At 36.8% G+C, this 27,497-nt stretch overlaps 1 pseudogene; it reads left to right on the forward strand.

The window, feature by feature from the left end:
• Positions 1-9,004: 9,004 nt before the first annotated feature.
• LOC138845152 (heterogeneous nuclear ribonucleoprotein A1-like) overlaps positions 9,005-27,497 on the forward strand; it is a 60,450-nt pseudogene continuing 41,957 nt past the window's right edge.

Consider the following 27,497-nt stretch of genomic DNA (forward strand, 5'->3'; position numbering starts at 1 on the left):
ACTCTGAGACAGGAAATGGGTGTTTAGAAATACTGACTTTCCTGAGCTTCAGGGTCCAATGCAAGCTGCTGTCTCAGACACTCCCTTAGTCTCTTTAAGAAGGCAGAAGAGTTTTCTCCTGGTCGCTGCTATATGTATCTTCATTTGCTCAATTTATGGGGGATTGGGTTACTTCTTCCATTCCTTAGCAACACATTTTTAGTGCTAAAATCTCTTTATGCCTTTTGACACTTTAAGGTTCCAATTTGGGGTCAATTATGGGACTTATTCCTCAGCATGCCTCCACAAACTGCTTTTCAATTTGATTGGCATATTGATTGTCACCCTTTTTTCTGATCTTTGGAAGTACAACTGAGTTTTCATCCACTGTCAGAAATGTGGTTATTACGAATTACATATCCACTCAGGGTGGATTGTGTGTGTTTTAAAAACCATTTATCAGTGACAGGAATTCCTCAGGACTAGCTTGCAGGTCTTTTTTTTTTTTTTTTTTTTTTTTTTTTTTATTGACAGCTAGAGGTATAGACAGTGAGAAAGAGAGAGAGACAGAAAGGTCTTCCTTCCGTTGGTTCACTCCCCAAATGGCCGCTACAGCTGGTGCTACGCAGATCCGAAGCCAGGAGCCAGGAGCTTCTTCCTGGTCTCCTATGTGGGTGCAGAGGCCCAGGCACTTGGGCCCTCCTCCACTGCCCTCCCCGGCCACAGCAGAGAGCTGGACTGGAAGAGGAGCAACTGGGACTAGAACCCGGCACCCATATGGGATGCCAGCACTGCAGGCAGAGGATTAACCAAATGAGCCACAGCGCTGCCCCCCCAAGCTTGCAGGTCTTTAACACATGTCTTCTAATTACATAAGTTAGAAATGGTGACTTTCACATGCACATTTATCAATTCCCACTTCATCATCTGGAACCTGAGAGAGATGGAAACATACCTCCCCAGACTTACAGCAATCGCATGCCAGGAAATGCTAGTTGTGTTATTAAGGAAGGGTGTATCTGATGTCTGTCAGTGAAGCTGTTCTTGCACATGGAGGAGTGCAGGTAGAGTTAGGAGAACAGCATGAGGTATTTATGGATAAATGCACTAGCAAGGAAGAATAAAATCTCAGACGTAATACTAGAAAGCAGCGGAGAAACTAATCAATACACCAAAATTTTTACAAATTATAAAATATAAAATTTCCTATATGTTTTCAGTCTCTAAAGCAGAACAGAATGTTGCCACATCTGTGAAACTAGGGAAGGTGGGAACAAGTAACCCAGAAACCTGACAGATATTTCTCAGATCTTTTCTATCATGACCCTCAGTTTCCCAGAGCAAAATTTAATGGGCTCTGAAAATTTTGGAACTTCTCTGGCATTCCTGTGTCTCACAGAGTTAAAACTTTTGTTCTGATACATCATGAAAATGTTAGGTTTTCTTAGCCTTTGATCTTTTTCTTACAGCACATTTCCTGTACAGGATTTCACTTTTAATAACTCTAGGGTATTTATTAGTGTTAAAATCCTGAATTATATTCTCCTTAATTCTGTAAGGTGCTGGAAAAAATCCAGGTGGCTATTTTACCTCTTGAGACTCCAATCCAGCAACTCAGGGCTCCCAGGCATCAAGCAGAATCTTCATAAGCCAATGGGACAGAGAAACCTTTCCCCTATAGTGAGAAAGCTCAGGATGAGCCAACACTGCTAGTTTCTTCACTCTTGATTCTAAGTCACCCTGATCATAGTTTATGGATACTCCCATCTGGGTCATCAATTTTTTTAGCTGACACAGAGAAGGTATATTCACTTAGGTGTCTACAAATAATAAGCTTCAACTAGAAGTTCCTCAGAGGAAAATCTTATTTACTTGTGACAAGAAAGGGAGATAATGGGAAGTTATAGATCTCTAAAGAAACTGCCTCAGTGAAAATCTGGGAGTTTCTCAGAGCTTTCACACTAAGATTTAGGGGAGTGTCCAGGATACATAAAAGGGAGAGTGAAACAACTTTTGCTTCTTGTAATACATATATTTATATATATATTTATACATCATATATTCAAACATTTAATTCATACTCCCCTTACTATGCCTAAGTACTACCGTATTGGGTGCACCATCAATGGTCACCAAACTCTCCTTACCCAAACTTCAATATTATTGAAAGTTGAGGCATAGTCTTGAGTGTAGACATTAAATTGAATCCCAAAACTTGTTCAGCATGATGTTATGTTATGCAATTATTTTATGCAATAAAAAGACTTTATTCAGAAAAAGAATAAGCATAATGACAAGCAATCTATATGTTGTTTTAAAGAGGAAAAATGAATTTACATAAGTCTATGAGGGCCAAAGGTTTTGGACTTTTTCCCTCTTGTATCCTCACTATGTAATGCAAGACTAGTCACAAATGTGACATTCAAGGTATTTGATAAACAAATGAATGAATGGTTGAGTAACTAGATGTATTTTCTAATGCCTGTCATTTTTATTTTGACTTTTGACTTTTCCTTCTTCATCTCTTTGAAATTCTAAGTAAATATTTCTCAAGAAATAAAAAGGGATTATGCATTTTCTGGATGTGAAACCTTCTGTGTATATCCTGGATGTAATTAACATTATATTAGTGCCACTGTAGTATATTATATATCAAAGCAGATTTGTACAGGCCACATTTTTCACAGACCTCAGTTTCAGAAGTTTTTACCTATAAAACTATTTCTTATTGGAGCTTTGTCTTCAAGATCACCCACATAATTAATGAATGATTTACCAGCTTCAAAGCTACTTTTGCATTAGATTATAAATAGTAATTTTTGTAATAATTTTAAAATAACAATAAACCCACTTGTAGCAGGTAGGCATTTAAAAATGCTTCATATGGCCCGAAAGATAAAACCTCATATTATTTCTTTTTTTCCCCCCCCCCAGGGCTAGATCTAAAGAAGAACTATTAAACTTTACTCTGTAGCTCCAACAAGTTAGCCTTTTATTTCTGACTGACTTAGCATGGATACCTGTCATTATCATGTTCATTATAGTCATTAAAATATTTTTCCATGAGAAAAAGTTCTTAGTCAAAAGATATATAAGCCCCTTTGCATCTCCAAGCAAATAAATATCATTTAGAACTGAATGCAGTTAAAGGAGGACACTCTAAAAACAAAGCTGGAAAAATCTGTATTACCTGTTTACCAAAAAAACCACTTTTAAATTAATAGGAGCAATCTGATAGTGCAGTGGAGGATGGCCCAAGTCCTTGGGCTCCGCACCCGCATGGGAGACCAGGAGAAGCACCTGGCTCCGGGTTTCGGATACGTGCTGCGCGCCAGCCGCAGCGCCATTGTGGGGTGAACCAACCGAAAAGGAAGACCTTTCTTTCTGCCCCTCTTTCACTGTCCACTCCGCCTGTCAAAAAAAAAAAAAAAAAAAAAAAAAAAAAAGAAGAAGAAGTGGAGCTGTTGGGACTAGAACCCATGCCCATATGGTATGCCAACGCTGCAGGCCAGAGCTTTAACCTGCTGTGCCACATTGCTGGCCTCAAAATGACTATTTTATTGGAATGGATTTTACAGCATATTGAGGATCGATTTACCCTATCTGTATGGGCCTATTTTCTATTTTTTTCATGGACCTACTATCTCACTCCCTGTCTCCCTCTCTCTTGTTCTCTTTCTCTCTTATTTTCTCTCTCTCTAATTCTGCCTCTCAAATAAATAAATAAAATCTTTTTTAAAAATCATAGTTTTGTATGTTCCATGTTTTCTTTTTCCAAAAATCTTTTATTTAAGGTATACTTCATGCATTTCATAAATACAGATTGAGGAACATGATGATTCTTCCCACCCTACCTGTCCTCCCACCTGCATTTCCTCCCTTCTACTCCCTCCCTCTCTTATCCCCATTTTTATTTTTTAATATGGTCTATTTTAAATTAATTTATCCACATAAGATTAACCCTATACTAAGTAAAAAAATAATGAAATAGTATGAAAAAAAAAGCCTCAACCTCAACAGTTGAGATAAGGATTGTTCAAAGTCACTGTATCTCAAAATGTCAATTTCACTTTTTATAGGTTACCTTTTAGGTGCTTTATTAGTTACCACATATCAGTGAGAGCATATAATATTTGTCCTTCAGGGCCTGGCTTGTTTCACTAAATATAATGTTTTCCAGTTGTACCCATTTTGTTGCAAATGACAGGATTTCCCTTTTTCTTTTTTTAAAGTTGTGTAGTATTCCATGGTGTAAATATCCCATAATTCCTTTTTCTAGTCATCAGTTGATGGACATTTGGGATGATTCCATATCTTCGGTATTGTACTTTTCTTTACATTCCCATATGAATTTTTGAAAGAGTATATCAATTTCTTTTTTATTTTTTAAAGATTTATATTTTATTTGAAAGAGTTACACAGAGAGAGAAGAGGCAGAGAGAGAGAGGTCTTCCATCCACTGGTTCACTGCCCAATTGGTTGCAATGGCTGAAGCTGTGCCAATACAAAGCCAGGAGTCATGGGCTTCTTCCAGGTCTCCTATGCTGGTGTAGGGGCCTAACGACTTGGGCCATCTTCTCATTCTTTCCCAGGCCATAAGAGAGCTGGATCAGAAGTGGAACAGCTGGGTCTTGAACCAGTGCCGATATGGGATGCCGGCACTGCAGGCAGTAGCTTTACCTGCTATGCCACAGCACTGGCCCCGCATATCAATTTCTGATAAGAAAAAAAAGAACATCTTTATTAGGAATGCAATGTGGGCAATGTTATCTCAAGAGTGTAGGATAATCAGGATGGTCAACTGATGATAGCCATGGAGATAAAATTGAAACGAATTAGAGACAGATTAAAAATATAAGTTAATGATAGGTTCAAAGGCAGTCACTGACGCAAAATTTGAGGGATAGTGGGGATTTGTTGGTAAATCCTGAATGAGTATTTGGATGACTAATAATCTATTCGCTGAAATAGAGAACAGGGTATGAATTATCATGTACCAGATTAAAGAACAAAGATTCCTGTTTATAACATATTAGGTTTAAAATGCTACCACAAATATATTAGAGAATTATGTATACAAGTATGCAAGTAAGTATAAAAAATTAGAGAGCAAGGTAAAAGGTATATGTATAAATCTGGTATTTGCAAACTTATGAAATGATGACATGAATTTTGATAAATGAGAAAAAAAATAAACAGGAAGTGGGAGAGAATCAGACCTGACTGTCATTATCTAGAATGAGCCCAAGTGACAATAGAATGAGGGGCTGTGATCCAGAAACAAAAATGAAGTACTTATGCCAGAAAATTCAAGAGAAGAAAGTATCTTCTAAAATAAGTGCTTCTGGCAAATAATACACAAAGACAGAAGGGTATTCCTTTCTTGGCAACACTGAGTGAGTGAATAACTTTCCAAAGAGTCAGTTCAGGAGAGCTGTAGAGAAATACATTATTCTGAGATACAATGATAACAAGAAAGCCTTTTTCAAAAGATTCTTAATATATACTTATTATGCTATAGTTATTGGTATCAAAATAGTTAATCTATTTGTCAGTAATTTGAAAATTCATTTGCTCAAAAATATTTTGTGCCTGATTGTTAGTATCCATTTTAGTAAACTTTCAGAATCTAAGAAATGATGATTATTGGAGGCTACCAAATCTATTTTGACTAATCTGCAAATATAGAATTGGTAAACCTTTGCCACGTCTTTTCTTGAACCAATAGCTATAAAGAACAGATGTAAATTCAATATTGTGTTAACTAGGACTGATTCTTATATTATTCACTGATAGGAAGGTTAAATTATAATCTATACAAAGCTCGAGGCCGGCACTGTGGCATAGCTGGTAAAGCCGCAGCCTGTGGTACTGCCTTTCAAATAAAATCCATAAATCTTTAAAAAAATACACAAAGCTAAAAATACAAATAGAAAATCTTGGAGAAGATAAAATTCCCTAACGTTTATTTACTTCAGAACCTTAGTCAAGAGGTGGAATAAAAATATTTGCAACTCATTCAAAATATCTGCTATACAAAACCATGAAAGATTCAGTATGGAGACATAAAGTAAAGATAATAAACAATTGAATGTGTTACACTGTACAATTTAAAATGTTGGAAATCTTAGGTTGAATGAAGGTACAGAGAGAAACTGTAATCAGTGATTGCAAACAATTAACATTGTGTACCCGTAGGGTGGGGAAAAAAAAAAAAAAACTAGTTAAACAGGAAAAATTAGGATAGAATTACTTGGGAGGAAAATAACAGTAATTACATTATATTTTGTTGTGTTCTGTAATAAATCATGAACAGATGCTCCCAGCCATGCAAACTTTGAAAAAATGAAATATTTCAGGTTTAATTAGGAAAGTAATAAACTTTTGATATTATTATCAATATTTTTGACATGTATTTTCTTCTACTTGGGAATTGAATATACCATTCAGGATAGGGGGAATATATTATCATAATGTAGTTTGTCATTCTATACTCTGATGCCTCTAACTTCCTCCCACAAACACACTGTGCTTTGCTATTTACAGCAACTAATAAGGCAGTCAATAAGATCAGGATTAATTCTGGGAATTAAAGTTGGGGAGTAATATAAGGGGTTTTGCTGCTGCCACTGCATAATTTTTGTGTAATTATAACTTTAATTTTGTTATGCATTTCAGAACAAGGACTTTACTCTTTTTTTCTATATTATAAGAACTAAAAACAGTCCAGTTTTAGCAAGTCACGTTATTATATTCTTAGAGACTCTTTCTGGATTCTGTTCTCTAACATCAGGGAGAATTGAGTGCACTAGTCCTCTGGGAGGCTGTTTTATAATTCTTTTGTGTCTTAAAGAAATTATGAATAGTGTTTTCCTCATTTCTTTCATTTTAAACTACGTTTCATAAGGCTGGATAAGCATAATTTTTTTCCAGCTGTTTCTATGCTGCTTATTTTTTTTGAGCATAGTCTTTGCAGCACTGATTTCTAATTCATAGAACATTCAGTGCACATTGTTCTTACTCAGTATGCATATTACTAAAAGAGTCTAAATTGGTTTCAGAAAGTTTAGGTACTTAAAACTATAATGATATATATAAGCCTGTGGTAATCATTAAGATAAAAGAAAATGCAATTTGGCAAATGTTTTCTTTTAATTTTCTACATTGGTTCCCTCTTTAAAAATTTTATGGATAAGGATATTTAGTCTATTTCCTTAAAACAACAAAACTAAATAATCCTCAATTATCCAGAATAGATTTCATTGTAGTAAAAATAGGAAAAAAGCTTACAAAGTACAATTTAATTACGTAAATTTTGGCATTCCTGGAAATCAATACTAAAGTAATAGTAATGATAATAATTATGATGGCATGTGTAGTGTTATTTGCATAAACTTCCCATTCTATTGCATGTATTCAAAATTTATTTTTGTTTATCTTAAACAGTGAATACTACTTGTATTTTTTTGAGAGAAAGTATTATATACATAGAAAAGAAAGCATTTACCAAATTGCTAATAATTTAAGGCTTACTAGTATGCTCTATGTAGTATGTTTCTCCTGCCACCCCATACTGGATTGATTGCTCACTCTTTGCTGAGATCCTCACAACTTCATACATTCTGTATGTGTCTTGTCACCACTTTTTATTTCAAAAGGCTGGCTTGAAGATACTCTAAAGATCATTTCTTATGAAGATGAGATAGTTCATGTAAACAATTGGTTTAAAATTCACACCATATGAAATTTTGCTAAAAATAGCTTGACTATTCACTTGTACCCATATTTTGTATAATAATCCTTTGTGCCAGCCGGCGCCATGGCTCTTTAGGCTAATCCTCCGCCTTGCGGCGCCAGCACACCGGGTTTTAGTCCTGGATTGGAAGTGGACCAACTGGCACTCCAATATTCGATTCAGGTGTTGCAATTAGAAGCTTAACCCACTGCACCAAAACATCGTCTCACATATCCACTATTCTGAGAACAAGATACCAGGTATTGGATTTGACAGTTTGATTGGGTTCCCGGAGAGCTCCCTATCTGGAATGCCTTCCATTAAACTGGACTTCATCTTCGCCATCAGGGTCTATCATTCCATGTTACTCGTATCTCAAAGCTTTCATTTTCAATCTTTCAAAGAGTTGTTTTGGGGGAATCTTCCAATATGTTGGATGAAATAAATTTGAGTTAGATTGCTCATTAGAAAGGTTAATTGACCAAGGTTTGACCTACAGAGTATCTGAAAGAAAAAGTGATAAGCAGAAGTTGGAAAAAAAGGTATTTCTTAGCCTTGCAATTTTCTTGATAACTTTTCACCTATTAGAAACCACTGGGACTGTGGCAGACATTTGATCTAGTGGTTAAGATGCCAGTGAAGACTCTCGAGTCCCCTATCACAGTGCTTGGGTTTGATTCCTGGCTCCAGCTCTTCAACTTCTTGCTAATGCAGACCTTGATAGTCAACAGTAATGGATCAAGTAGTTGGGTTCTCAGCATTCACATAGGAGATCTAGATTGTGTTCCCAGCTCCCCACATCATCCTGGCCCAACACAGGTTGTTGTCGGCATTTGAGGAGTGAACCAGTGTATAGAAGATCTCTGTCTATTTGTCTGCCTCTGTTTCTCTCTCGCGTATGTGGGCACACTCCTCATCATTGTTGCTGTCACAGTGTTGTAGGAGTCAGTGGTTCTAATCACTAAGGATCATGTCTCGTAGCCACAAAGAATTAGGAGCACAGACAAGGAAAGTTGTCTAAAGCAGAAGTGGTTTATTAGAAAACAGAAAAACAGAGAGAATGAAAGCAATGAAAAAGCTTCCAGCAATACTGAAAGGCATCCCTGAAACAGGGAGCCATCAGGGGCTGATCCCATAGGGGTTTTTATAGGCTAAAAAAAGGCAAAGTTATCATGATTGGTCTGGAAGAAGCAATGAGAAGTCATGGTTTGCCTTGTTTAATTTGTTGAAACTTAAGTCTCTAACTGAAACTCAAGAAAAACAGAAAGTACATGAAAGATCTCCACCAAGATGTGTAAAATTTTGGTTACTCAGGTGAGTTACAAGGTTATTGAAAAACATTGATTAAAAGAACTAACACATGACATCAACATACTTCTCAGAAGCTGGGTGCTTGACTTTTCTCATGTCCTCCAAGACTCATCCCCCAAAAATGGGGAGGGAACCCCTTGGTCCCTAACTACTTAGCTTGGAGTCTATCTCTCTATCAACAAGAATGAAAATAATCTTTGCCATCAAACACTGATCTTGAATTTCTTTGGGAAATAGTAACATGCTTGTCTTCACTGATACTACCAGAGATTATAAATGTCAGATGACATAAATAAAATCTGCAGACAATTACTTAGAACTTCATGTAAAGTATGAGAATCTCAACAAAGCTAATTAGGTCAATCATCATCCAGAGTTATCTTTCTATCAGTTCTGAGGAAATGTATAACCATTTGTAATTCCTCATGCTTTATTTTTCTAGTCAATGAAAACTGTTAACTGAGATTTTTTAAACGGAGAAATATACAAGCTTTATCTAAAATTAAGCAATTCCGTAATCATCTTTGTAAAAATAAAACTCAGAAAAATATGATTAGGTCACCCTTGTACTTGAATTTCATGCTCCTAGGATAGTGTTTTTATAGTAGTCGTTACACACTCAAGAGAACTTGCTGCTAACAAAATAGATCCATCCATTTGGTTTTTGTCTGAGACTTGCATTTCTAATCAACTTTCAACTTGTTCAAGTTTTTTTTTTTTCTTATGTACAGCAAGTACATGTTTCTGGTTTATATTTATCTACTCAAGATTCATTTTCAGATTGATATCCTTTGGAATTTTCTAGAGCATAAATATGTTCTAAATGGGATACTTTCCTCTTTTTCTGGCTGGAAATTTTTACTTTCTAATGTAGAAGGCACATTTTTTTTCCATATCTAACTTGAGTTATTCACATCTAATGATGATGTGGCAGTAAAAATAGAGATGCCTACATTCTCTAAAAAATCATCAAATGATGGTTTGAGTCAGTTTGCTACCTTTGTGGAATATACCTTTTGTGTAAGAAAAGTTTTTGATGTAATGAACTTTAATATTTCCCATCCATTGTATGCCAACTGTAGTGCATTAAGGTATACTTCACTTTTTGGTTATCACCCCCAAACAGGCAGAGAGGAGGGAAGGAGTCCAGCCTTTGTTCTAGATGGAAGGCACCCATCTGGCCCAATCCAGGACAGCACAGAGCCTCTTAAAGGTCCTATCACTCTCCCTCTTTCCCTTGCCTTGACTTTTTTTTTTTCTTTTTATTCCTCCCCCTTGCTTCTGTTCTGAATTTGTTTATTATTGTTATTTAATATAGAACAGGAAATACCCTATGTGTTGATAGATAAAAGTGAGAAGGGAAATGAAAGCACATTTATCTTGATCGTTAAGTGACAGAAATCCCATCCACTAGAGTTCAAGGAAAACATCGGCATCAAAAATCTATCTGAATAAAAGTTATCACATAGTTTAGCTATTTTACACCTGTACTGAGGGTAATAGGCGTATGAGAGAAAAATATAGGTCACCACAGGAAAGCCCTCGATGGAACTTCTGCCCTTAAAACTGCAGCCTTTTTTGGGGTAAAAGGAGACATATAAAATATGCTCAAAAAACTTGGGATCGTGGAAAGGTTGCTCATTAAGGGTTCATATGTTAAGGCTGTTGAAGAAGAGATCTGAAGCTTCAGTGAATAAACTAGACTGGCACTCTGGGGTTTTGGCTGATTTTGAGATAATCTCTTAGTATTAATTAATTCTGAGGAAAGTACATTGGCTAGTTCCAGAGCAATCATGTATGGAACAGAGGCAGAACAGAGTATAAATAATCACATGATCCCTTTCTCTCATTCCTCCACCACTCAGAAGAAAGTTTAAAGCAGCAGAAAGAACATGGGATTTGGCATTCTAATAACTTTTATTAGAGTTCGGGTTTCTGCCCATACTTTGCGTGTAGCTTTAAATGTTGTACAAATTGGAAAACAGTGTAAGCATCATTTATTTCTTGGATATATTATTTTATACTGTTCTTTGTTAAGGGCTTTGAGATAACCATGATTGTGGAAATGAGACTTCTGTGTTCTTCCGGCTCGGTAACCTGGACTCTGTCATGGATGAGCCAAGAAAATAGATAAGCTGAAATTCCCCAAAGAATTCACCAATTTCCCCTTTCCTTTCTATTTTCCAGCAAACTTTCTGATTGTCTCTCTAGAACCACTGAAATACTCTCTCACTATTTACTCCTCATCCACAGCTGGAGAAATCTGTCTGCTTTTGACATTTTCCATTCACCTTGAACATGCAAACATTGGCCCTTCTTTCTGCAAAATTGTTTAAGTTACTTTTCATAACATTTTCGAACGACTGACATCACCATATTTTCTGACCCAGGAAACATTTAGTGAATCAATTTTGAATATATCTTCTGAACTTAAAAACATTTTTCAATAGTTTATATGCATTAATGTCCCTAAACATGAATGATTTTGCACTCTACCCACAGATCATATTTTTGGACACAGGATCCAGCTATTATGGTTCTAAAGACACATTGGAAGACCACATTTATCCCCCAGCTTTTGGGGAAACAGGTTTTTCTGACACAGCAAATTCTCCTAAACTTCCAACATATATAATTAATACTGGTTTCTGAAAGAATTATAAATTTTAGGAGCCTGTGCTATGGTGCAGCAGGTTAAGCCATGGCCTACAGTGCCAGCATCCCAGTTAGGCCCAGGTTCAAGTCTTGGCAGCTCCACTTCCAATCCAGCTTCCTGCTAATGACCTGGGAAAAGCAGCAGAAGATGGCCAAAATACTTGGGCCCCTCACTCTATGTGGGAGAACAAAAGAAGCTCCTGGTTCCTGACTTTACCCTCACCTGGCTAGGGACCTGGCCATTGTGGCCATTTGGGTAGTGAACATGAATTTTGAGGACACAATCGTTCAGCTTAGACACAAAATGAGTCCAATTCTTGTTTTTAGATACTTGGGGAAATTATACAACATTGTGTTTTGAATATTGAGAGTTATCTTTAAGTTGGTAGTACTAAATATGGAGAAGCAAGGGTTAACATCAAAGTAAATTCATGCAGTAACTTTCCTGTACAAAGTTAGGACTTCACTGTTGTTTTTGTATGTATTTTGCCTTTGTGTATGGTATATGTGATTAGTAGGATTAATCCTGCATGCAAATGGTGCAATTTTCATTAATAAACCTGCCTACAATTCAGGAAGGCTTCTATAATCATTCAATGTTTGGTAGTTGTTATACACAGGAAGAAAGATGAGAGGTTTATTTATCTATTTAACTTATTTGCATTGGGGGGAGAGAGAGAGACAGAGAGAGAGCTATCTTCTATATGTTTGTTCATTTCCCAAAACCTTATATCAACCAAGGCTAGAATAAGCAGAAACCAGGATCCTGGAAACCATTCTAAGTCTCCAATGTAGGTAGCAGCGACCCAAATCCTTGAACCACACCTGCTGTCTCATAGGCATGCAGGAGTAAAAAGCCAAATAAGAGGCTGAGAGAGGGCAAACCCAAAGACTCCAACACAGCACGTGAACATTTTAATCCCTGCATGAAACTGCCACCCCAAAAATGGGGTTTTGAAAGGAGTAACTGTGTTCTTCATTCATCCACTTTTACCCTGGTGGCTATGCGTCAGGCACTTACTTCATCATGAAGTTCCATCTGGGTGGTGGTAAAAACAAATTAGTGACTCAGGATAGAGGCAACAGTAATTAAGAGCACAGAAAATAGTAACTGCTGAATAACTGAGCGTCTTCTGGAATAAAATTTTCTCCTTCAAGTCTATCAAAGAAAGTGTTCTCAAACAATACTAGAGTATTAGGCTCTGTGGTTATATAGAGGAACCTCAGTAATGTTTGTCCCATCCTCCCCTGCCATCCCATATTGGAGACCCAGTTAGAGTCCTGGTTTGTGTTCTTCAACCCAGCTTCCTGCTAATGCAGCCAAGATATTCCAGGTATTCAAAGTATTCAGGATCCTGCTACCTACACAGTAGATCTGGATAAAATTATAGGCTCCTGACTTTTACTGGCCCAGTGCCAGTCATTGTGGCTGTTTGGGGAGTGGAAGATATTCTCTCTCTCTCTCTCTCTCTCTCTCTCTCACACACACACACACACACACACACATACACACTTACTGCTTTTCACATAAATAAAATAAATCTTTTAAAAAAGACTGTCTCACTACCGGGTATATAATTTCACATAAATGAAATCAGGATATCGAAGAGATACATGCACTTCCATGGTTGTTGCAGCACTATTCACAATAGCTAAGATATGGAATAAACTGAGGAGGAGTGGTTGTAGGTAACAATAACCTATTTGAGAAGAACGAAAAGAGATAGGCTCAAATTCTCCAAACATAAAGGATAAGGAAATTGAAATGCTAATTACCCTGATTTGTTCATTATGTACATTCATTCAACTATTGAAGAATCACACTGAACCATTAAATATGTACAGTGTTATTTGAAAATTGAAAATATTTCTTTCTTATCAAGTACGCAATGGCTAGTGGTTTTTATGTAGCTTTTGTATGTAGATTTTGTATTCTGAGACTTTATTAAACTTTGTGAATCAGTTTTGCCAGTCTTTTGCTGTAGTTTTTAGCTTTTTTTATATGTAGAATCATGACATCTGCAAACAGGAATAATTTTACTTTATCTCTTCCTATTTATATGATTTTTATTTCTTTGTCTTGCATAATTTCTGTAGCTGAGACTGCCATGTTTTTGTAAGAGTAGTGGAAGATAGGATCCTTTTCTTTCCAGATTTTAAAGGGAACATATTCAACTTTTCTCCATTCAGTAGGAAGTTGGCTCTGTGTTAGTCATCAATGCCTGTTAGTGTGTTATATTAATTTTTTCTATATCTAATTTTAAGAGTTTTTATTAGGATGGGATATTGAATATTAAAGAATGCCTTCTTTTGTCAAGATGATTATTGCATTTTGTCCTTTTTCCTACTGATGTGACATATCACATTTTTAAATCTAATTATGAATCATCCTACCATCGTTGAGATGAATCCCACATGATCTTCTTAAAAAATATTGAATTGTATTCACTAGTATTTCACTGAGAACATTTGCATCTTTGTTCATCAGGGAGATTAGCCTTTAGCTTTCTGTTCCTACTCCAGCATGAGGGTAACACAGGCCATATAGAACGAGTTTGGAAGGGCTTCCTCTTTTTTTTGGGGGGGTGGGGTGGGGTGGGGAATAGTTTGAGAATCATTGATGTTACTTCTTTAAAGATTGAGTAAAATTCATCTGTACATGGTATTTTCTTTATTGAAAAACTTTTATTATGGATTGAATCTCATTGCTTATTATTGCTCTCCAGGTTTTCTGTATCTTCATGGTTCACCTTTGGTAGGTTATATGGATCCAGCTGTTTGTCCATTTTTTCTGGGTTTTCTAATTCATTGACATACAGTTCTTTACAATGTCCCCCAAACCTTTGTGTTTCCATGATATCAGTTGTAATGTCTCCTTTTCTTTCAGATTTTTTCTTTCTTTCTTAGTCCAGCTAAAGATTTGTTGATTTTGTTGATCTTTTCCAAAAACAAGCTATTCATTGTACTGATCTTGCAAGTTATTTTTCTAAAAGATTTATTTGAGAGGCAGAGTTACAGAGAGAGGGTGAGACAGAGAGGAAGATCATCATCCACTGGTTCACTCCCTAAATGACTGCAACTGCAGGGGCCAGGCTGATGCGAAACCGGAAGCAAGCAGCCTCTTCTGGGTTTCCCATGTGGATGCAGGGGCCCAAGCACTTGGGCCATCCCCCACTACTTTCCCAGGCCATTAGCAGGGAGCTGTATAGGAAGTGGAGCAGCTGGGACCCAAACAGGCACCCATCTGAGATGCTATTGCCACAGGCATAGGCTTAACCTACTAAGCCACAGTGTCTGCCACCATTGTTTTTAGTCTTTACATTGTTAATTTCTGCTCTGAAGTTTTTTTTAGGACTTATTTGTTTGAAAAATGGAGTTACGGGGAGAGGGTAGAGAGAGAAAGAGAGAGAGAGAGAGAGAGAGAGATTGATTCACTCCCTAAATGGCCACAATAGCAGGATCTGAGCCAGAACTAAGCCGGAAGCCAGGAGCTTCCTCTGGGTCTCTCACATTCGTTACAGGGGCCCAAACACTTGGGCCATCCTCAGCCACTTTCCTAGGCACATTAGCAAGGCATTAGATGGAAAGTGCAGTAGCTGGGACTTGAACCCATGTCCATTTGGGGTGCTGGTACTGCAGGTAGTGACTGAATCTGCTATGCCACAACACTGGCCTCTCTGCTCTGATTTTTGCTATCTCTGTCTACTAATACTGGGTTTGACTGTTATTGCTTTTTGTAGTGCCTTCAGTTGCATTTTACGTTGTTTATATGAAATATTTCTTCTTTGTTAGTACACTTTTTATTGCTGTAAATTTCTCTCTTTGTAATGCTTTGCTGTATCCTATGGGTCTTGGTGTAGTTTTACTATTTCCGTTTGTTTAAGAAATATTTTAATTTCCTTTTCGATTTATTCTATAAAGTTGCTCAAGTGTATACTATAGTCTCCATGTATTCATCTAATTTCTGAAGTTCCTGCTGATTTATAGTTTACTTGGTTGCAGTCAGAAAAGCTCCATAAAATGTTTTCAGTTTTTTTGAGTTTATGGGGATTTGGTTTGTGGTTTAACATATGATATATCCTAGAGAATATGCCTTGTGCTGATGAGAAAATATGCTCTGTGACTGTTTAATGGAATACCCTGTGCCTGCTGGGTTCGTTTGGTCTATAGTGCAATTTAATTCTGATGTTTCTTTGTTAATTTTTTGTCTTAATATTTTACCCATTGACAAAAGTGGGATGTTAAAGCTCATAATTCTTAATGTATATATTGTTTTCTTTAGTATCAAATAATATTTGCTGTTTATAGGGCAGTGAAGAAAACACAGGATTTTCAAGTTTTAAAAATAAAAAATGGAAAATAAGAATTAAAAGTTCCTGGATACACACCCAGAAAGAGCAACAAAGTTCTGACACAGGAAAGAGTATGCTTTAATATTAGAATTTAATTTTCAGAGCAGGAGTTGGACCTAGCAGCTGTCTACATTCCTTAATGGAGTGCCTGGATTTGATACTCATTTCTAGTTCCTCACCCCATCTTCCTGCATTCAGGAGGCAGTGGTGATGGCTCGAGTAGTAAGATCCCTGTCACTCATATGGGAGACTTGAATTGAGTTACTATCTCCTGGTTTTAACCACAGCCCAGTCCTCATTGTCCAAGGAATTGGGGGAGTGAATGAACAGATGAGAACTTTCTCTTCATCTCCCTGTCTCTCTGTCTCTAATCTCTGAAATAAAAGTAATAATAATAAAGTAAAATGAAGTACAACCTGTTTTCAATTATGTACAAAAGGTTTTAAAAATAATTTTTCTGAAATTTCTATTTCCATATTTGTATTTTTAATTAATTTTAAATAAACATTATCAAGTTAAGGTATGATCTTATGCTATTCAGAGAATAATATTAAATAATTCTAAGCTAGAAATGTGATTTGATCATGAATGGAATATAAGCTGATTTGAATATAAGAGAATTTATATTAAAGACAAAATAGTATCCACTGTTTTTACAAATTGGAGGAACTGTAAACAGTAGATCTGACTTTTAGTACATTAATTTGATCTCTCTCAACTTAAAGGCATGAAATGAATAGTACAAAATATATGTCTGCTGTGTTCAATTACTATTTTTAAAATTCAGTTACAAAAAGCATTTACATCATTTTAAGTTGTGAAAATACAGAATGTGTCACTGATTGCCAGTTGTTTTTCATATCCAATCTTAGTCATATTTATTTGAAGAAAAAGATTATGATTTTATCAAAGTTGGATGCTTTTCCAAGCACTTTTTTTTTACTAATTATTTTTGGAATTTCAAATAGTCAGGAACACTTGAGAATTACATTGAGAATAATAATGAGATGGAAACCTCTGTTTCTGCCAAAATTGTTATTTTTCATAAGCCTCAGTTTTTGTATATAGCAATTTTTTGTGGTTATTTCAAATGAATTAATGCCCAAGCATATTAAGGATACAGTGCTTAATAATATGCAAGTACATTGCCAAGAGAGACAATTGTTAATCATATGACCATATGGAAATCTTAAATGTTGAGTGTTAATGAAATTGACAAAAGGTGAGTAAAATAATGATATATATTTGTGTTTCTCTTTTAAAGTCAAAGCTGCATCCAACTACAAAATTTTCTTGGTTTTTTTGAGACAAAGTTTATGGAGTATTTCTGAAGCACTCCATTGATAATTAGCTTCCATTTTTATGTGTACAATTTTAGAAATAATTAGTTGCAAGTTCTGATGATTAAAACTTGGGTTTTTTTCATCAGCAATAGAATGCTGTAGACAATGTGATGATTAGGATAGAAGATACTAAGCCAGGAGGCTAAGGTTCAAATTCCATCTCATTTTCAGAGTGTGACCCTGGACCAACTACTTGGTCTGTCTGTGATATTACTTATACATGAAAGTGATATAATAGTCTATATTTCATACATCTTTTGGGAGCACATAGGAAATTAACATATGTTAGTATAAAGAAAGGAACGTGTTCTCCTATGAAACATTATGTCCCTTTCTCTAAAATCTTACACTCTAGTCAAAGCATTTGGAATATCTCTCTCTTCATGTGTGTGTACATATTCACACATATTACCTACACGTTCTATGTATATACACACATTTATTCATATATACATACAAATATATTTTTCTCCTTATGAATTTCTTCTCATTGAATTCCAATCCACAAAACTTTTAGCCTCTTTTCTCCTCCAAACCAGAGTGTAGTACTGTCAAATAGAATAATTCTGGATGAGTTAAAATAAGTCCTTACTCAAAATCACTATTGCAGAATTCCCACCGTAAGACCAGCAAAGTCTCAAAATCAAAGCAAAAAATAGTTTCCTCATGTAAGAAAGGATGGGCAAGAATACCAGGAACTTTTCAAGGAAACTTTAGTCGGTGGGGGAGAACACATGGAATTATTGGGGTTTTTAGAAATAATTATGCCCTCCTGTGATCAGCCTGTTCTCAGCATTACACACAAAGGGTAGGTGCTCACCTTTGCTCTTGTTTAAGCTCACGGGTAGAGCGAAGTCCAAGAATACGTCAGTAGAGAAAGCCTGACTAACTTTTCCTTATGCCCAGTCACTGTATAAGTAATGGGCAATTGTGAGTAGTTGGGCATAATCTGTCTCCTCTATTGCCTAAGAATCAGTAGATATCTACCACCAAGTAAAGACTACTGAGATAACGAATCAGTACTGCTCATTATAGACTCTGAAGAAAACTCAGCACAAAAAGTCATCACAGTGGAAAGAGTCAAGAAATTAATTTTGGCAAAAAAAGAAGTCTTATTTAACTCTAAATTACATAGGGAAATATATCTTCAGAAATGGAAAATGAGTAAGGAAAGTAAAGGAATACCATCATAACACTAATAGGTACTTTGTACTTGATTAAGTTTGCTGATGAATTTTTCCATAATCTGGTGTTGTTGTATGGTGGGTTAAGCCCCTGTTTGCTGATAGTCAGGAACATCTGAGACTTACATAAAGAATAATATCACACATTGCAGTGCTGGTTTAAGTCCTAGCTATGCTGGTTCTGATCCAGCATCGAGTTTTTTCATATGGGAAAGCAGCAGAAGATAAATCAAGTACAGTAAGTATGTGGATCCCTGTCACTCATCTTGGAGACCCAGATGGAGCTCTAGGCTCTGGGTTTGCATCTGGCTGAGCCGAAGACTTGGCAGGAATTTGGAGTGTGAACCAGAAGATGGAAGAGCATGTTCACTCTCTTGATCTCTCATCACTCTGCCTTTCAAATAAAAAATAAATAAATAAATACAACAAATGTTTTTCTAGGACTAGTTTCCTATTAGAATAAAAAATGAATTATAGGGGCAGGAATTCAGTACTGTGGTTAACATGCTGCTTGAAATGCCTGCATGCCATACCAGAGTGCCTGGTTCAAGTTCTACTTACTCCACTTTTTTTTATATAACTTCCGGCTAATGAACATTGGGAGGCAGTAAGGGATGGCTCAAGTACTTGGTTTCCTGACCCCCATGAGGGAGACTGGAGAGTTTTTGACTCCTTGCTTCAGCCTGGCTCTGTCCTTGCTGTGGCAGGCTTTTCGGGAGAGCACTGGCAAAGGGAAGGTCTCTTTGTGTTTGCCTCTCTGCCCCAATCCATCTGTCGGCCTCTCTACCTTTAAAATAAAAATGAAAACAAATAAGTAAATATTTTTAAAAGGCTTTAAAAAGAAAAAAAAAAAAACTATAACTTTTCAGTTACATGGCATCCCATATGGGCGCTGGTTCGAGTCCTGGCCACTCAACTTCCTATCCAGCTCTCTGTTATGGCCTGGGAAAGCAATAGGAGATGGCCCAAGTGCTTGGGCCTCTGCATCCACATGGGAGACCCAGAAGAAGATCCTGGTTCCTGGCTCCAGATTGGCCCAGCTCCAGCCGTTGTGGCTAATTGGGGAGTAAACCAGTGAATGGAAGACCTCTCTCTACCTCTGCTTCTCTGTGTAACTCTCACTTTCAAATAAATAAATAAATCTTTGTAAAAAGAAAGAAAGAAAAGTTAAGACTAAGATAGGGGTCCAGCATGTGGCAAACTGCCTGTAACACTGGTATCCCATATGGACACTGACTTGAGTCCCAGATGCTCTACTTTAAATTCAACTCCCTTAAATTGTGACTGAGAGAGCAGCAGAAGATGATGAAAGTCCCTGGGCCCCTGCTACCCACATGGGAGACCGGAAGAAGCTCCCAGCTCCTGGCTTTGGCCTGGCCCTGCACTGGCTATTGGGGCCATTTGGGAAATAAACACACAGATGGAATATTTCTCTCCCTCTGTCTATCTATAACTCTGACTTTCAAATAACTAAGTAAATCAAAGTCTAAGGTAGATGGGTAATAGATATAAAGATACATATAAAATTTCCATGTTACACAAATGTAGTATCACAATTTTTTTTTTTTCTTGGACAGACAGAATTAGACAGTGAGAGAGAGTGAGACAGAGAGAAAGGTCTTCCTTTTCCGTTAGTTCACCCCCCAAGTGACCTCTATGGTCGGCGCACTGCGCTGATCCGAAGCCAGGAGCCAGGTGCTTCCTCCTAGTCTCCCATGCGGGTGCAGGGCCCAAGCACTTGGGCCATCCTGCACTGCCTTCCTGAACCACAGCAGAGAGCTGGACTGGAAGAGGAGCAACTGGGACAGAATCCAGGCCCCAACTGGGTCTAGAAACCGGGGTGCCTGCACCACAGGCGGAGGATTAGCCAAGTGAACTGTGGCGCCAGCCACACATATTTTTGTATTGTGTCCTTCACATGTATTTTCCCCTTTATTCAGTTCTTAAAATAATCTCAGGAAATAGGAATCATTTCCCTCATGTTATGGGTAATCAGGTTTAGTTCCATGTTCGCATTTAAATATCTAATAATTGGAATTTTATTTAGAACTATATGACAACTGAATTTGGTATTTTAATTTATTTGTTATTTTTTAAGATTTATTTATTTATTTGAAAGTCAGAGTTACACAGAGAGAGAGAGAGAGAGAGAGAGATCTTCCATCCGCTGGTTCACTCCCTAGTTGGCCGCAATGGCTGGAGCTGCGCCAATCTGAAGCCAAAAGCCAGGAGCCAGGCGCTTCCTCTGGGTCTCCCACATGGGTGTAGGGGCCCAAAGACTTGGGCCATCTTCTGCTGCTATCCCAGGACATAGCAGAGAGCTAGATTGGAAGGAACAGCTGAGACTCGAACTGGCACCCTAATTCACTTGTTTTTATTTTTATTATGAACTAGGATAAACAATGGTTATAAAATCCACCTGGACAATTATTTAAACGGTATTTCTGACCATCATGGCATAATTTGAATTAAAAAGTCAAAAGTAGAGGTCCAAGAGAGCCGGTGATATGCTTCACTGTCATCCCCCAAATCTGGGGAGCCAATGGCAGAAATCCGAGTCTGATGGAAGAGAAAACTGATGCCCTAGCAAAACTCCTAGGCAGTGCAGGATGAGTGCCCCCTCTTCCTTTTGTTCTACTCAGGCCTAATGAATTAGGAAAGACAATCTGCTTTACTAAGTCCCCAACTCAAATACAGTCTCATCCAGAAACATCATCACAAGTACAGCCAGAAATACTGTTTAGTTAAATACCTGGGTTTCCAAATATCAGTCAGATTTATACAAAATCACTCATTGAGGGTAATTTTTATAAAGTACAGACAGTTAATGTGCAAATGATCTCTAAACCAATTTTATATTTATCAATTAAGATTTTATAGGAATTTAACTGAAATGGAATTCACATTCAATTTTTTACAATTTTTTTTTAAAGATTTATTTATTTGCAAGTCAGAATTACAGCGAAAGAGGGAGAGAGAGAGGTCTTCCAACCATTGGTTCACTCCCCAAGTGGCCACAATGTCTACGGATGGATCAAGCCGAAGCCAGGGCCACAAGGTGCTTTAGAGTCTCCCACATGGGTGCAGGGGCCCAAGCATTTGTGCCATCTGCCACTGCTTTCCCAAGCGCATTAGCAGGGTGCTGGATTGGAACTGGAGCAACTGGGACTCGAACTGCCAGCATTGTAGGCAGCAGCTTTACCTGCTACTTTGCAATGCCAGCTCCCATTTTTACGATTTTTAAATTATATATACTTATAAATCCATTTTGTAATAGACATTATGCTAAGCTAAACACTAACGAAGTACTATTTATTTTCACTCTCACCGCTCCACTCCAGTTATCTTAAATATGTTAGTGAAGTTTAGATGGCTGACGTTCCTTACTGAAACACATGTAACTTGAAGCAGAAGAGACAGTATTCATATCCAGATTTAATTTCACTACTATATTCCATTCTCTTATTAGTTATGTAAGTCTATCGTCATCATAAATAATTTTTAAAATTCAAGAACAATTATATTTGTAGCCCCAGGGTATAATTCACTGTAATATACATAAAGAGCACCACTCACTCAAGGCTGAAAGAGTTGAGTTTTCTTTATTTGTATAAAAATTGGCTACAGGTCAGGATCCTTGTCTTCATATATCAAACATATTTGATCATTTTCATTTCACTCCAGTACTATAATCTGTTTCTACAGTTTTTTCTCAAAATTCTCTTGTCTAGGAAGATCGATCTAGCAAGTATCCTATTTTAGGCCTATACCTTCTGAGAGCTAGAGAATATGGCAATTTTAAATAATTGAAAATGGCAAAAACTATTATAAAACCACTATCCACAAACTTCATTTAACACAATCCTAGGCATATTACTCTGTTTCATTGTACTGTGAGATTGTTTTTTAGATAGAAGGAAAATATTCAAATACATATTTTTTACAAATATGTCATTATCCTTTTTTTAAACAGAAAATAATTGTGAAAGATAATGTGCTAAAGAAATGTTAACTTGTAGCTGTAAATATAAACCTATACTTAAAATATTCTCTTATAAAAATAATAATTATGAATTTAAGTTATTAAAGAAAATAATGCAATACATGTTTTAAAATTCTTTGGTGTAATATTTTCTTATTGATGAACTTTATCCAAATAAGCTTTTAATTCTTATGCTAAGGTATATTTTCATCTTAAAAAAATTCAAAATAGTTTTTATACAATTTTATAAATGTATATTTATATATATATTTATTTTATTTACACAATTTATTTATTTATTTTACACTATATATGATTTATTTATTTCAAAGGCAGAGTTACAGACAGTTGTCGCAATGGCTGGAGCTGAGCCTATCCAAAGCCAGGAGGCAGGAACTTCTTCCAGGTCTCCCGTACAGGTGCAGGGACCCAAGCACTTTGGCAATCCTCTACTACACACCCAGGCTATTAGCAGGGTACTGGATTGGAAGTAGAACAGCCACGACTTTAGGCATAGGGGGAGACTTAACCTACTATGGCACAATGTCAGTCCCAGATGATATTTACAGAATAATTGCAAAATTAAAAGAGTCCTTTCCCAAATATCTCTGGACAAGTTGCCCATATTATTAAAAGTTCCAGCCAGCGCTGCAGCTCGCTAGGCCTGTGGCGCCGGCACCCTGGGTTCTAGTCCCGGACGGGGCGCCATATTCTGTCCTGGTTGCTCCTCTTGACCAGTCCAGCTCTTTGCTGTGGCCAGGGAGTGCAGTGGAGGATGGCCCAGGTGCTTGGGCCCTGCACCCCATGGGAGACCAGAAGAAGCACCTGGCTCCTGCCTTCGGATCAGCGTGGTGCGCCAGCCGCAGCAGTGCAGGCCGCAGCGGCCACTGTTGGATGAACCAACAGCAAAGGAAGACCTTTCTCTCTGTCTCTCTCTCTCTCATTATCCACTCTGCCTGTCAAAAAAAAAAAAAAAAAAAAAAAAAAAAAAAAAAAAAACTTCCATCACTGTGATTCATTTATTTCAGTTAGTGACACAACATTGAAGCACAATTTTCAACTAAAATCCAGACCCTTTGGAGTGCTCCCATTAAAACTGTTTACTTGACTTTGTTGTTGTTGTTTGAGTATGTCTTTATTTTTTTGGAGCTACAAAATGCTCAATAGTCATGGTTTGGGCTTTGACTTTCACTATTAAATTATATTCATCTGCATTGTCACGTTTGGAGGGCTCCAAGAGAGTTTGTATTAGATTTGAATTCAATCCTTGGAGTATACCTTGATTCCTCTATCTTTGTAAAGAAGGATGTGAACATGTGAACCCAAGAGTCATCCGGTAAACATTTTATATTAATGGGAAAAGGTGTTGTGGCTTTACCCTATTTCGGTCCATCGGTAAATGAAAAACATGTCTGTCAAGAACTCAAGAGGGAGATTCGGACTTATTCTGAGAAATCACACTGACAGTTTTACTGCTATAATCTCTGAAGAGATTTGCAGCATATCTAAATTTGAAGGGAAAAAAAAATCCTAGAATGCTAAGCTACATTTGCAAAATGTGATTCCTACAGATGTCAGAAGTATTGTCTCTCTAATTTTACCTTCATTATGCAATGCCTCAGGCTCAGGCTGTGTAACTTTTCTATGAAGCACTTAATCTCTACTCATGCCCCTTAGGAAAATGTAATAGCAATCAGTAAATAACAGGGCAGAGATTGTTGATTACTATTGAATAAACTCAAGGCTTTCCATACACTGCAAACTAAAAATGGATCATTCTCCTCACTTATCTTTTTTTAATGGCATTTTAAAGTCTAAGGGCCTTATTAATCAATGCTTTATATGATGTTCTCCAAAGACATACATCCACATTCCTTAGAAATAAGAGAAGCAGACATAATAAGCAACTTTTCAGGTAATTAAATCAAATCAGTATTCATACATTAGGCACTCCTGGGAGAAAAAAAAAAAAAGATGCCAAAACAGACATAATAAAAGGAAGGAAGGGTAAAAAAAATATATAGAAAATTATTGCCCATCAATGACGGACACTTTGCTGGTTAGTTTCTCAAACAGTGCTAAGTATTTTGCCATTTCCCTTTTTTTTTTTTTTTTTTTTTTTTGACAAGCAGAGTGGACAGTGAGAGAGAGAGACAGAGAGAAAAGTCTTCCTTTGCCCTTGGTTCACCCCCCAATGGTTGCTGCAGCCTGGACGCTGGGACCAGCGCACCACACTGATTCGAAGCCAGGAGCCAGGTGCTTACTCCTGGTCTCCCATTGGGTGCAGGGCCCAAGGACTTGGGCCATCCTCCACTGCACTCCTGGGCCATAGCAGAGAGCTGGACTGGAAGAGGAGCAACCAGGACAGAATCTGGCGCCCCGTCCAGGACTAGAACCTGGTGTGCCGGTGCCACAGGAGGAGGATTAGCCTATTGAGCTACAGCGCCGGCCAACCATTTCCCATTTTTTAAATAATAATTTTGAAAATGTCATTTTCTTCAGATTTTCTAAAGAAATCACTACTAAAACCAAGTGTTATAATCAAGACTATTTCGGCCGGCGCCGTGGCTCACTAGGCTAATCCTCCACCTTGCGGTGCCGGCACACCGGGTTCTAGTCCCGGTCAGGGCTCCAGATTCTGTCCCGGTTGCCCCTCTTCCAGGCCAGCTCTCTGCTGTGGCCCAGGAGTGCAGTGGAGGATGGCCCAAGTCCTTGTGCCCTGCACCCCATGGGAGAACAGGAGAAGTACCTGGCTCCTGCCATCGGATCAGCGCGGTGTGCCGGCCGCAGCGCGTCGTCTGCGGTGGCCATTGGAGGGTGAACCAATGGCAAAGGAAGACCTTTCTCTCTGTCTCTCTCTCAATGTGCACTCTGCTTGTCAAAAAAAAAAAAAAAAAAAAAAAAAAAGACTATTTCGTTCCAGAACTTGTGATTCACTCACTTTATATAATATCTCTGATACATGACAATTTGGTAACATTTTTATATAAATGGTAGTATTTAGCTGTCATTTCCAAAAGGAGAAGGTTACATTTTCACTTTTAGTTTATTTTACATGTGTCATTAAGATAATTGCTATAGTATAGAAAATTTTGAAAGATAATTTTAGTATGTTGAGTGAAGCATCAGAGATGATATTTAAATATTTTATTTACAGTGTTTATACTTTCAAAAATTAATTCAAGAGAACTTTTTAATGCTTATTTACGAGTATATCATATTTAAACATTATGCCTAACTGTTACTTTTGCAAAGTAACTTCCATTTCAAAATTATCTTTTAAAAACACTTTCAAAGTCATTCTAACATTCTCCAAAACATCCAGTGCTAATGAGAAATATGTATGTGAACTTCTCTTAAAATCTTTGGAGGTTTTCTTCAATTTTGGAAAAAATAGTAAATATTTAGATTGTTGTGCTAAGTCAAATAACCCAGACACAGAAAGGCACATACCAGAGGTTTTTTCTTATATGTGTAAATTAATACATATTAAGACTATAGATGTCATATTATTTGGCGTATAAACAGTGACAAGTATTGTTTTCACTGAATTTTATGATCCACATGATGATAAACTCTTTTTTCCTCACTTTATGATGATTTCATGAAAACCACATTATATTTTCCTTGTTGCCAAAAAATTATATCCATGTACGTACATACTATCTACATATAAAGTGAGTATGACAAAATGTTAAAGTTTGTTAAATCTTAAAATGTATTTTACAAATGCTAAAAAATTAAAGTGAACTAGCATATGGGACACCTCTCTCACCTTCAATTAAATAAATAACAACTTTTAAAATAAATGTTTAAATTTAATAAATGACCCTTTTATTGTTTCTATAGTCTGTTGCCATAGTTTTGTTAATCAGGTATTGGGTGTGAAGTGATATAATTCTGTATTTTTTGTTCTTGTAATTAATATTATAGTTATGATCATGCCATCTGGAATAACTACTGAACGTTTTACAACTGTTTTGTAAGTTTTTTAATATTCTTAAATATATCTAACAATAGTCACTTAATCTCTTATAATAGATACTTCCTTTGGGATAAGTGATTTTTCTGATGTTTCTTTGCTTTTCCATATTGGTGTGGCACACTGTATTTGCAGTGTCACTTAGCCAAAGTTATATTTGATTTTTCTTAGTAATACCCATGTAAAGATAAAATCTTAAAATTTTTAATACCAATAAATCTAAGTCTTCATCATATTTCTTTAAGATTACTAAGCAAATTTCTAGTGGCTGTAAGATGCATATGTATGAAAATGTAACATTTGAAAGAAAGTGAGTAAGAATAATGATTTGTAACATACATGTAAGATATTTAAATAAAGACATTTGAATTGGGAGATATGAGATACTGGCACCACAGGAGGCTGTTTTACCCACTAAACCGCAGCGCCAGCACCCTACCTTAACTTTCAATTCAGTCACTTATTCTAAAATTTTATTTTAATCCCTTTTACCTCTTCCTCTATAATAAAGTATAGGAGTTTACTGTGAGAACTAAGTTTGCTTTAACCACCAAGTCTATTTCCTCTTTTAGTTACAGCTGTTGGTGAGGCCTGCTTCAAGTACATAAAACACAACTATGTGTACAGTATAAAACCTACTCTACTGCTCCCAGTGTGTTAGAAGACGCTGAGTTCTGCAATGGCAATCAAATACTGCCTTTGTTCTCAGTGTCAAGAGTACATATGCCGTTGGCATTGTGCTTGAGTAAAGTTAAGGAGAAAAAGGACATGTTATTTTTCTAAGCATTGCATTTATTTCACTAATCTTAACTCCAACTACCCATGGACTTCTGATACCAAATACTGTCCAACTTTCAACTTGCTTCATGATATGCAATAAATACTGTATCTCACCAACTTCTCATTACATATCAGTTGATTGTATGTTTTAATCTCTTCCATAACCAAAGACTTTATAGGCAGAAGTATTTTGA

This window comes from Oryctolagus cuniculus, chromosome 14 (assembly GCF_964237555.1).
Source record: "Oryctolagus cuniculus chromosome 14, mOryCun1.1, whole genome shotgun sequence".
Taxonomy (NCBI): Eukaryota; Metazoa; Chordata; class Mammalia; order Lagomorpha; family Leporidae; genus Oryctolagus; species Oryctolagus cuniculus.